We start from the raw sequence: 12074 nt of genomic DNA on the forward strand, positions 1-12074 counted from the left end.
AAATGCATAAAAAACGCATCAAAACGCGCAAAAATGCATTAAAAATGCAGCTGCATTTTCTGCCAGGAGATGCAGATTTTGTGCAGAAAATGCTGCACCCCAATCCGCAACGTGTGCACACAGCCTAAAACTGACCTGCCATAATTATTCTCCAGGTGATTGCAAGTTAATAGACACCAAACTTGTCTAGGTTATTTTTTTATCTAAGTGGTGAAAAAAAATTCCAAACTTTGCTAAAAAATAAATAAAATAATCGCTCCATTTTCTGATACCCGTAGCGTCTATATTTTCTGAGATATCGGGTTGGGTGAGGGATAATTTTTTTCACGCCGAGCTAACTTTTTTAATGATACCACTTTTGTGCAGATACGTTCTTTTGATCGCCCGTTATTGCATTTTAATGCAATGTCGCGGCAAAAAAAAAACAAAAAAAAAACAATTTTTGCTTTTGATTTTTTTATCTCGCTGCGCCGTTTAGCGATCAGGTTAATCCTTTTTTTTTTTTTTAATTGAAAACAGCTGACATGTTGCGGCTTTGAAGTGGGCTCACCGCCGGAGCCCACCTCAAAGCGGGGGATACTGCCAGCTGACGTACTATTCCATCAGCTGGCAGAAAGGGGTTAATGAACAATGTTTCAGTAAAAAAAAAAAAAATGGCGTGGACTCCCACGCAATTTTCTGCGCCAGAGGGGGAAAGCTGATGGCCGGGGCCAATATTTGTAGCCTGGGAAGGGAGGTAATACCCATGGCCCCTATCTAGGCTATGAATATCAGCCCGCAGCTGTCTGCGTAGCCTTTACTGGCTAGTAAACTAGGGGGACCCCCCGACCCCCCCCCCCAAAAAAAAAATGATGTGGGGTCCCCCTATATTCTATAGCCACAAAGGCTACGCAGACAGCTGCGGGCTGATATTCATAGCCCAGAGAGGGGCCATGGATATTGGCCCCCCCGGCTACAAATACCAGCCAGCAGCCGCCCCAAAAATGGCGCATCTGTAAGATGCGCCAATTCCAGCACTTAGCCCCTCTCTTCCCACTCCCGAGTAGCGGTGGGATATGGGGTAATAAGGGGTTAATGTCACCTTGCTATTGTAAGGTGACATTAAGCCGGGTTAATAATGGAAAGGCATCAATAAGACGCCTCTCCATTATTAATCCTAGAGTAGTGAAAGGGTTAAAAAAAAAAAATAGACACCGCCAGAAAAAGGTATTTTAATATTCTTAATTTAACCATACTTACCATACTCGATCGCCTGCAAAAAAAACGGTTTTTACGTACCGGTAATAGGATTTTACAGAGTCCACGACAGCACCCACAACGAGAGAGGGGATCCGCCCACCTTCCGGACAGGAACCTACAGGTTAAAAAGGGGCGGTCCCCCTCGCCCTCCAGTTTGTGTTCCAGAGTACAAGGGTTACCGCCAATGAATCAGTACATGACAATATTATCTTAAACACTACTAAATACCACCACCTCTATAGAGTGATCTCTAAGGCACACCTTCCAACAGAGTGCAGGAATAAGTAACTAAATACGGGGGGGAATGTATGGGTGCTGTCGTGGACTCTGTAAAATCCTATTACCGGTACGTAAAAACCGGTTTTCCTATCGCCACGACAGCACCCACAACGAGAGACTTTCAAAGACTATTTAACTGGGAGGGACCACAGCACTAAGTACTGAACGGCCAAACTGTAAGCTGGAATTAGCAGATAGATCAAGGCGATAGTGCTTATAAAAGGTGGAAGGTGATGACCAAGTTGCCGCCTTACATATCATTTCAATGGGGACATCTGCCTTCTCCGCCCAGGATGATGCCATAGCCCGAGTGGAGTGCGCCCTGATGCCTTCTGGTGGTGTTACTCCCCTGGCAGAGTAGGCAAGACATATCGCTTCTCTAATCCATCTAGCGATAGAGTTCTTTGTGACACCAGAACCCTTTTTCTGATTCTGGAAAGAAACAAACAGAGCCCTACTCTGTCTCCAGCTTTGTGTCCTATTCAAGTATTCTAATATCGCCCTCTTTACATCTAGGGTATGATATTTTTTCTCCTCTTCTGAACCTGGATTTTCATAGAAAGATGGTAAATAAATCTCCTGACTTCTATGAAATTTAGTTGCTACTTTTGGCAAGTACGGGATCAGGTATTAAGACAATCTTATCCTGGAGAATTATTAGATAGGGAGGATCTACTGATAACGCATGTATATCACTGACCCTCCTGGCAGACGTTAATGCTAAAAGTAGAGCTGTTTTTAAGGTTAAATTTTTCATCGAAATAGAGTCTAATGGCTCGAAAGAAGGTTCAGTCAATGCCTCAAGCACCAAATTTAAATCCCAAGGGGGGTATTCATACAATATGGATTGGGTTAGAACGCTGACATGCCTTAATAAATCTAGCAACCCATCTATTACCAGCTATATCACTGTTATACAGAGCCCCCAAGGCTGAAACATGAACTCTTAGAGTGTTGACTGCTAAACCCAATTCCCAGCCCTTCTGAAGGAATTCTAAAATAGCTGAAATCGGAGCCTTATCTCCTAATGGTTGCTGATAAAACATAAGGAATTTTTTCCAAAATTTTGTGTAGATCTTTGTAGTGACCTCCTTCCTACTTTTCAATAAGGTGGTTATTAAAGCATTAGAGAACCCCCTCTCCTTCAGAAGCTCCCTCTCAAGTTCCAAGCCGTTAAGTGAAGAGTCTCCAAATTTGGATGATGAAATGGACCTTGAGAGAGGAGTTCCGGAACCACTGGCAACACCCAGGGATCGGTCACAGACATTGTCCTGAGGAGAGAGAACCAAGGCCTCCTGGGCCAGAAGGGGGCGATTAAGATCACTCTGGCTCTTTCCTCCCTGATCTTCCTGAGAACTATCGGAATCAGACACATTGGGGGAAAGGCATATGCCAGCTGGAAGTCCCAACGGACACGAAGGGAATCCACTATGAATGGTTGGTCTGCTATGTGTAAAGATGCAAACCTCCTGACCTTCCTGTTCTTCCTCGTAGCAAATAGATCTATTATCGGCAACCCCCACAGATTGACTATCTGATCGAATATCTGTTGGTTTAGGGACCACTCTCCCTGACGAAGGGAATGGCGACTGAGATAGTCCGCCTCTATATTGAGTTCCCCTTTTATATGAACTGCCGACAGGGATTGTAAGTGTTTCTCGGCCAGAGACAATATCTGTGCTGTAGTGGTCATCAGGGATCGAGACCTTGTCCCCCCCTGATGATTGATGTAGGCTACCACAGTCATATTGTCTGTTTGTATCTGTACATGCATATTCCTCAGGGATGGTAGTAAGGAAAGAAGAGCCTGATTGACTGCAGCAAGCTCTCTTAGATTTGAGGAATTCTGGGACTCTTGAATCGACCATCGCCCTTGGGTTAGAATGTCTCCCATATGGGCTCCCCAACCGAACGGACTGGCATCTGTTGTAACTATATTGTCCGGAGTGATGGTCCAGAGAACTCCTTTTGACAAATGTGCTAGATTGAGCCACCATCTCAGATCGTGAAGAGTGGCGGGTGATAATTTGAACTTTCTGCTCAGAGCACCGTGAAGATCTTTTTCTGCTTGAAGAACTTCGTATTGAAGCATTCGGGTATGAGCCTGAGCCCATCTCACCGCCGCTATACACGCAGTCAAAGATCCTAGTAGAGACATTGCGTCTCTTAAACTTAAGTTTGTAACTCTCCTTACTGCCGTGATCCTTTGAATGATCTTCTGCTTCTTCTCTTCTGGTAGGAAGGATGACTGATCTTCTGAGTCTAGAAGAACTCCTAGGAAGATTTGACGTCTTGTGGGGTCCAGTTTTGACTTTTCCCAGTTGATTATCCATCCGAGTTCCTGTAGGGATGATATTATGGCATTTACCCTAGACGTACACTGAGCAATTGAATTTCCAACTATCAAAAAATCGTCTAGATAGGGCACCACAAGGGTTTCCTTTTCCCTGATATGGGCCATTACTTCCGAAACAACCTTAGTAAAAACTCTAGGTGCCATGGACAGGCCAAAGGGCATTGCCAAAAATTGGAAATGTTTAATCTGATGGTTTACCCATACTGCCATCCTGAGGAATTGCTGGTGATTTCTGTAAACTGGAAGATGGTAGTACGCATCTTTTAGATCCAAGACCAACATGTAGCACCTAGGAAACAAAAGCTTAGTTGTTGATTTAATGGATTCCATCTTAAAAGCGTGGTACTGAAGATATTTATTCAATTTACGTAAATTTATGATAGTCCTAAAGGATCCATCAGGTTTAGAGATTAAGAATAGCGGAGAATAAAAGCCCGTCTTCTCCTGATGTTTTGGTACTTCTTCAATAACTCGCTTTGTAAGCAATTGTTGAATCTCTAATTCTAAGGCCTGTTGGGCCGGAGTGTCCAGTGATGTTATCACAAAATGATCTGGGGGAGTTCTCAAAAATTCTAATTTTAATCCTGACTCAACCACCCCCATTATCCAGGCACTCGAAGTAATCTTTTTCCATTTATCTGAGAAGAACTTTAGTCTTCACCCTACTGGTAGATCTGTTTTATCTGTAATTACGCCTACGTCTTGAGAAAGATGAAGGGTTCTTATAGTATCCACCTTTCTTCTTTTGATCCGATGTTTCCCAGTCGCGATTATATCCCTGCTGGTCTGACTGGAATCTTCTGAAGGGCATGCGTCTTCGGAAGGCGTTCCTAAAAGTGGGATTAAACGTTTTAGGAAATCCCTTCTTCCTATCTTCTGCCTTTGCAAGGATGTCATCCAGCACCGGGCCGAATAGGTACTCACCCCTACATGGAATGGAGCACAGTTTAGCTTTAGCCTGAGCATCCCCCTTCCAGGTCTTTAGCCACAGTGCCCGTCTGGCTGCATTCGAAAGACCTGCCGATCTTGCGGCCAATTTCAGAGAATCAATCGAGGCATCCGCTAGATAAGCTGCTCCTTCTCTGACCTGAGACAGGGAATTCAACAATTTATCCCTGGGTACCTTTGCTTTGAGCTGTTCCTCCAGCTGAGTCACCCAGACCATGATTGATCTAGCCGTACAGGTGCCTGCGATAGCGGGCTTAAAGGCTCCAGATGATGACTCCCATAGTTTTTTAAGGAGCATGTCAGCTTTTCTGTCTGAAGGATCCTTGAGGAGCCCTACATCTTCTAACGGAAGTGAGGCTGTTTTCGAAGTAGAGGCTACTGCCGCATCTATTTTCGGAACCTTCATCCACTGGGATAAAGTGTCATCCTCAAAGGGGTACCTTCTTTTTGCGGCTGAAGGTAAAAACCCCTTATCCAGCTTGTCCCACTCCCGTCTGACCAGATCTTTAACTGAATCCAGCACTGAGAAAGCTTTCCGACTTCTCTGGCTCAGCCCTGCGAACATGATCTCCTGGGTTGTTTTCGGTTCTTTACTCTCTGCAACCCCCATAGTTGCACGGACTGCCTTAATTAAGGTCTCCATACCATCCGTGGAAAAGCAAGGCCTTCCCTCCTCATCTGAGGAGGATGCCGAAGAACTTTCCGAGCATTCGCCCTCTTGTACCGAAGGGCTGGAATCGGACACCAACTCCACACTGCTTTTTTCATGCAGTCTGGTTTTAAGGGATGATTTTATTTCTTCCCTAATTACCTCCCTCAAATCCGATACCCGGAGAGGGGCCTCTTCTTCTAACGTACGGCATATGCATGTTTGGCATAATCTCTTTACATAGGTGTCAGGTAGAGGCTCTGTGCATAAAGCACACTGCTTATGCTTAGATTTGGAGACCTTTTTCCCCTACAACAAAGCATAGTATAGAAAAAACAGCTGTATCAGGCAATGGCTTACATATTACACTCACCACTGCTGACAAAATATAGAGTACCGGTTTTTGAGGGGGTGAGGTGCGACGTGACGTCGTGTTGCCAGGGTCCTGCTGCCCACGTTCACCGCTATGAGATCTGTGCTCTCCTATCTGTCGGTGTTCGGTGTCTCCTGCCGAAGACATGTTGCCGCACACACACTCACCTGAGCGCTGCTTCCTTTCAAAAGTCCCGCGCTCCTCCTCCCGGTCTCCTCCGGAAGTTGTTACCTCTACTTCCGGGTCATAAGCGCCGACCTGCTCCTGCAGCGTCACGCGCGTGTGAACGACCCAGGGCGGCGTGCCTTCCCCCGGGAACGTCACCGCTCCTTGCCAGACGAGGGGGGAAGCTGGACACAGGACTTCCCCCGACGCTGCCTCCGGGCCCCCGACTCTGCCGTTCTCCCCGGACACCGCACAGAGGCGTGGCGGACCCGGGTAAGATGAACGAAACCTGTAGGCTCCCGCCGTCCGGACAGGAACCCAAACTGGAGGGCGAGGGGGACCGCCCCTTTTTAACCTGTAGGTTCCTGTCCGGAAGGTGGGCGGATCCCCTCTCTCGTTGTGGGTGCTGTCGTGGCGATAGGAAAATTAAAAATAATAAACCGTATACTCACTTTCCGCCATAGTCCAATTAATATCGAGTATCCCACGACGATCTCCCCTATAGAACAGTGACATCGGGTAATGTCACTGCTCTATAGGACCTTCAGTGACACAATGACAGGAGACAATGGCTCTTGCAGTGCATCACTGAGAGGTTACTGTAGTTCACTGGTCTCACTTTATGGCAATTGCTGCGTGGGAACTTTCTCACTAGGGACTATTTTCTCACAGGGGCGTAGGAATAAATTGTGGGGAATACATTGTGGAAGGATACCTTCGATCATTGTATTCCTGGAGCCCCTAGAGAGCGGTCACATCAGCTGATGAGCTGCTCTCCACGGGAGATCGTCGTGGGACACTCGTTTTTATTGGATTTCTGCGGATCAGGTAGTATAGTGTTTATTATTTTTTATAGGTGACAATGGCTTCGGGGATCAAAGTGACAAGTGATGGTGAGTATGTACTCTATGTTCTATGTACTGTATGTATGTACTGTATGTGGCATGTTGCATGTCGAATGTCACACGTTGCATGTCGAATGTCACACGTCGTGTGGTGTATGTCTGCATGTATGTATGTTGTATGTCTGTATGTATGTTGTATGCACTATATGTGTTTTTTTTTTTTTAACTTTCAACACATTAGCCGGATGATGGGACTACTAATGTCCCATCATTGGCTAACGTGTCACTCACTGTCACTGTAGCAGGCAGAGCCCGATGAAACTTGTAGTCCCGTCGGACGATGCCTGCACGCAGATACACACACACACACACACACCAATGACCCCCCTCCCCCCCCGCCCGAAGCTGACCCCAGCACGGCCAGCGGACCCACCCGCAGACCCCAGTACCGCCCGGCGCCTGCACATCCCGGCGCAGCCGCACTGCCTGGCGCCCGCACATCCCGGCGCAGCCACGCAGACCCCCCCAGCGCCCACACATTCCAGCACAGCGTGCACATCCCTGCCTAGCCCCGCCCACCCCAGCACATCCCTGCAGCCCCCAGTGCCGCCCACAGCTTAGTCACTCTTGATGAGTGACCGCTGACTGTGGAGGCTGGTCACGCCTGCTGCTGACATCACGTCAATTTCCAGAGTCTGGAAATTGACGTGACGTCGGCGGAAATTAGCGGCGGCTGCAGCCTGGGGGTCACGTGACCCAGACTCAGCCGCCGCCATAGCGCCGCTCATAGACGAAAACGGCAACAGAAGGTATTTACAAAATTCATTAGGGGCCCCGGGGGGATACATTGGGTGGTTAATGGAAAGTAGTGGACAACCCCTTTAAGTTTGTCAAAGAGTATTATATGAAAGGTGGGAGAAAAGATCAATGTGAATGTATTGTTCAAGGAGTTATTAAGCTAAATATAGTAACGAAATGGGGAGATAGCTGCACATAGAAGTTATTATTATTTATAGCCAAGAGGTCAGAGATAAGAATGTAAGAGTAAGGTGGTCAGATGGGGGAGAGGTGATGTTGTGAGAGGAGATAGATAACAGAGGCAGGTGACGATGAGGTCTAGTGTCATTCATAGGCTTGGGTTGCTGTGGTGGACCACTGTGTGAGACAAGTTTAGAGGCTGCTGTCAGGTGCGTGCCAATAGGGATGTTGAGGTCACCCATGATGACGGTAGCATTGTCAGTAGAAAGTTTAGAAGCTAGGCAGAAAAATGATCGATAAGTGCAGTGGCAGTGCCAGAGTCAGCATATGAAGGCCACTTAGAGGGAGAGTGGATACGTACCAAGTGAGCTTCAAAAGAAGGGAAGGTAGAGGTGGGATTGGGTTGAAGGTGCATTTGTTAGAAAGTAGGCCAGCTCCTTCCATGAGGACATTACATGTATGATAGTGATCAGGCCACCAACACGCATCAGAATGATAACATTGGTATAGTGATTTTAGTGATAAAGATGTCTGAACAGTTTTATATTAAGTTTATGGTGCTGATTAAGAATGTGACTGGTTCTAGTTTCTGAAATATTTAATACATAATTAATTACAATAATTACTATAGAGTCGCTTTTATAGCATTGTAAGCCTACAAATTGAAATGTAAAATAATTTTATGGGATATTTCATTACCTAAGACACTGATAGAGTCAAAAGTTATTGCATTAGTTACCACACAAGTCGCATTGGGGGAATGCATTATTTTATTCAATTAATTCTCTTCAAAACTAGAACCAATTCTGCAAACGTAATGTTTGTGGGTTGTTTTTTTTTATTATTCCGCACCCTCAAAATACCCTAAATCTATTAAAAAACCTTGGCAGCTGACATTATTTTTGTAGACCCGTGTAATTATACTTGTATGATAGTGATTGGGGGACTTATATGCATCATAATGATAATTATGAATATTTATTTTTAGAGCACCATGATGCAGTACATTAGAAGGGTTACATAAAAAATACAAATATAAATTACAGAGAACAAACTAACAATGACAGACTGGTACACAGGGGAGAAGGCCCCGTGTTCGCGGGCATACAGTCTACCACATAATGGGGAAGGAGACAGTCGGTTGGGGAGTTGCAGCAGATCTTGTAGTGGTGAGGAGGTAGCGGGGTCAGTGCAGGTTGTAGGCTTTCCTGAAGAGATGGGTTTTCAGGTTCCGTCTGAAGAATCCAAACGTGGTTGATAGTCGGACATGTTGGGGTACAAAATCCCAGAGGATGGGGGATATTCGGGAGAAGTCTTGGAGGCGATTGAGTGAGGAGCGAATAAGTGTGGAGGAGAGAAGGAGGTCTTGGGAGGACCGGAGATCACGTGAGGGAAGATATCGGGAGATTAGTTCAGAGATATATGGAGGACACAGGTTATGGATGGCTTTGTAGGTCGATGTTAGTAATCTGAACTGGATACGTTGGGGGAATTGGGAGAAATTGAAGTGATTTGTATAGCGGAGAAACAGAAGAGTAGCGAGGAGAGAGGTGGATTTGTTCGACAGCAAAGTTAAGGATGGACTGGAGAGGTGCAAGAGTGTTAGCAGGGAGGCCACAGTGGAGGATGTAGCAGTAGTCAAGGCGGGAGATGATGAGGGCATGCACTAACATTTTAGTAGATTCAGAGTTGAGGAAAAGACGGATCCTGGAGATATTTTTGAATTGGAAGCAGCACGAGGTGGCGAGAGCATGGATGTGATGTTTGAAGGACATTATACATGTAGGATAGGAATCAGCACCCTTACATGCATCATAATAATTATACATGGAGGATAGGGATCAGGGCGCTTATAATGTAATGTTACATGGAGGGTAGGTAGGGATCAGGACGCACACAGTAATGTAATATTACATGGAGGGTATGTAGAGATCAGGACGCACACAGTAATGTAATATTACATGGAGGGTAGGTAGGGATCAGGGCGCACACAGTAATGTAATATTACATGGAGGGTATGTAGGGATCAGGGCGCTGAGGCTATGTGCACGTGTTCAGGTTTTTTCGCGATAAAAACTCATTAGAAACACATATTATGCATCCTATCATTTAGAATGCATTCTGCATGATTTGTGCACATGATACGAAAAAACCGCATCGCGGTAAAAAAAGCAGCATGTTCATTAATTTTGCGGATTTTCAGCGTTTTCCCCGCTATTCTATGCATTTGGGAAAAACGCACCCAAAACGCGTCAAAAACGCATGAAAAAACGCAAAAAAAAACGCATGCGGATTTCTGGCAGAAATGTCTGGTTTTTGTCAGGAAAATTTCTGCAAGAAATCCTGACGTGTGCACATACCCTTACAGTAATGTAATATTACATGGAGGGTAGGTAGGTATCAGGGCGCACACAGTAATGTAATATTACATGGAGGGTAGGTAGGGATCAGGGCGCACACAGTAATGTAATATTACATGGAGGGTAGGTAGGGATCAGGGCGCACACAGTAATGTAATATTACATGGAGGGTATGTAGGGATCAGGGCGCTGAGGCTATGTGCACATGTTCAGGTTTTTTCGCGATAAAAATCGCTATAGAAATTCATTAGAAACACATACATCATGCATCCTATCATTTAGAATGCATTCTGCATGTTTTGTGCACATGATACGTTTTTTTCCGCGAAAAAAACGCATCGCGGTAAAAAAAGCAGCATGTTCATTAATTTTGCGGATTTTCAGCGTTTTCCCTGCTATTCTATGCATTTGGGAAAAACGCACCCAAAACGCGTCAAACGCATGAAAAAACGCAAAAAAAACGCATGCGGATTTCTGGCAGAAATGTCCGGTTTTTGGCAGGAAAATTTCTGCAAGAAATCCTGACGTGTGCACATACCCTTACAGTAATGTAATATTACATGGAGGGTAGGTAGGTATCAGGGTGCACACAGTAATGTAATATTACATGGAGGGTAGGTAGGGATCAGGGTGCACACAGTAATGTAATATTACATGGAGGGTATGTAGGGATCAGGGCGCTTACAGTAATGTAATATTACATGGAGGGTAGGTAGGGATCAGGATGCACACAGTAATGTAATATTACATGGAGGGTAGGTAGGGATCAGGGTGCACACAGTAATGTAATATTACATGGAGGGTAGGTAGGGATCAGGGTGCACACAGTAATGTAATATTACATGGAGGGTATGTAGGGATCAGGGCGCTTACAGTAATGTAATATTACATGGAGGGTAGGTAGGGATCAGGATGCACACAGTAATGTAATATTACATGGAGGGTAGGTAGGGATCAGGATGCACACAGTAATGTAATATTACATAGAGGGTATATAGGGATCAGGGCAGACAAAGTAATATTACATGGAGGGTAGGTAGGGATCAGGGCGCTTACAGTAATGTGAGATTCCATGGAGGGTAGGTAGGGATCAGGGCGCTTACAGTAATGTGATATTACATGGAGGGTAGGTAGGGATCAGGGCGGGCACAGTAATATTACATGGAGGGTAGGTAGGGATCAGGGCGCACACAGTAATATTACATGGAGGGTAGGTAGGGATCAGGGCACTGACAGTAATGTAATATTACAGAGGGTAGGTAGGGATCAGGGCGGGCACAGTAATATTACATGGAGGGTAGGTAGGGATCAGGGCGCACACAGTAATATTACATGGAGGGTAGGTAGGGATCAGGGCACTGACAGTAATGTAATATTACAGAGGGTAGGTAGGGATCAGGGCGGGCACAGTAATATTACATGGAGGGTAGGTAGGGATCAGGGTGGGCACAGTAATGTAATATTACATGGAGGATATGGCGCTTATTTGCTTTCTAGTGAACCCTACCAGTACACCCATTCATGTGGCACAGACACACTATAGTTAGGCAGCCTGTGGAGCACGGACCGCATGGTGGCACCCAGCCCGCAGTGACGAATGCCAGGCGAGTTCTGTCAGAGTTGCTGCAGGTAATGGCTCTCACCGTGCTTCAGCTGAGAGCCCGCCGTCCTCCGGTGCAGCCACACCAGCCACTGACCGTCTGCACAGACTGCACTTCTTCTATATTCAAACTTACAACTCAACGCTCTGTAGCCAATCACTGCATTCGGGAACACCCGTCCCCGCCCCTATCCGTTAGCTCCCTAGCTATGTGACCAATCACAGGTCGCTCCGCTCCACCTGAGGCCTTTGTACGGAAAATGGGAGGTGTCCATGCGCAGT

The 12074-nt window shown here is 45.9% G+C and overlaps 1 protein-coding gene across 1 annotated transcript in view; it reads right to left on the bottom strand.

Moving 5' to 3' along the window:
• The window catches only part of PRR11 (proline rich 11), a 51062-nt gene extending 39090 nt beyond the window's left edge, over nt 1-11972 (bottom strand). The window contains exon 1 of the mRNA XM_069757338.1: nt 11836-11972. The gene's annotated coding sequence lies outside the window, so the exon portion shown is untranslated. The remainder of the gene's footprint in view (nt 1-11835) is intronic.
• Nucleotides 11973-12074: the final 102 nt, after the last annotated feature.

Source organism: Ranitomeya imitator, chromosome 3 (genome assembly GCF_032444005.1).
Source record: "Ranitomeya imitator isolate aRanImi1 chromosome 3, aRanImi1.pri, whole genome shotgun sequence".
Lineage (NCBI taxonomy): Eukaryota > Metazoa > Chordata > Amphibia > Anura > Dendrobatidae > Ranitomeya > Ranitomeya imitator.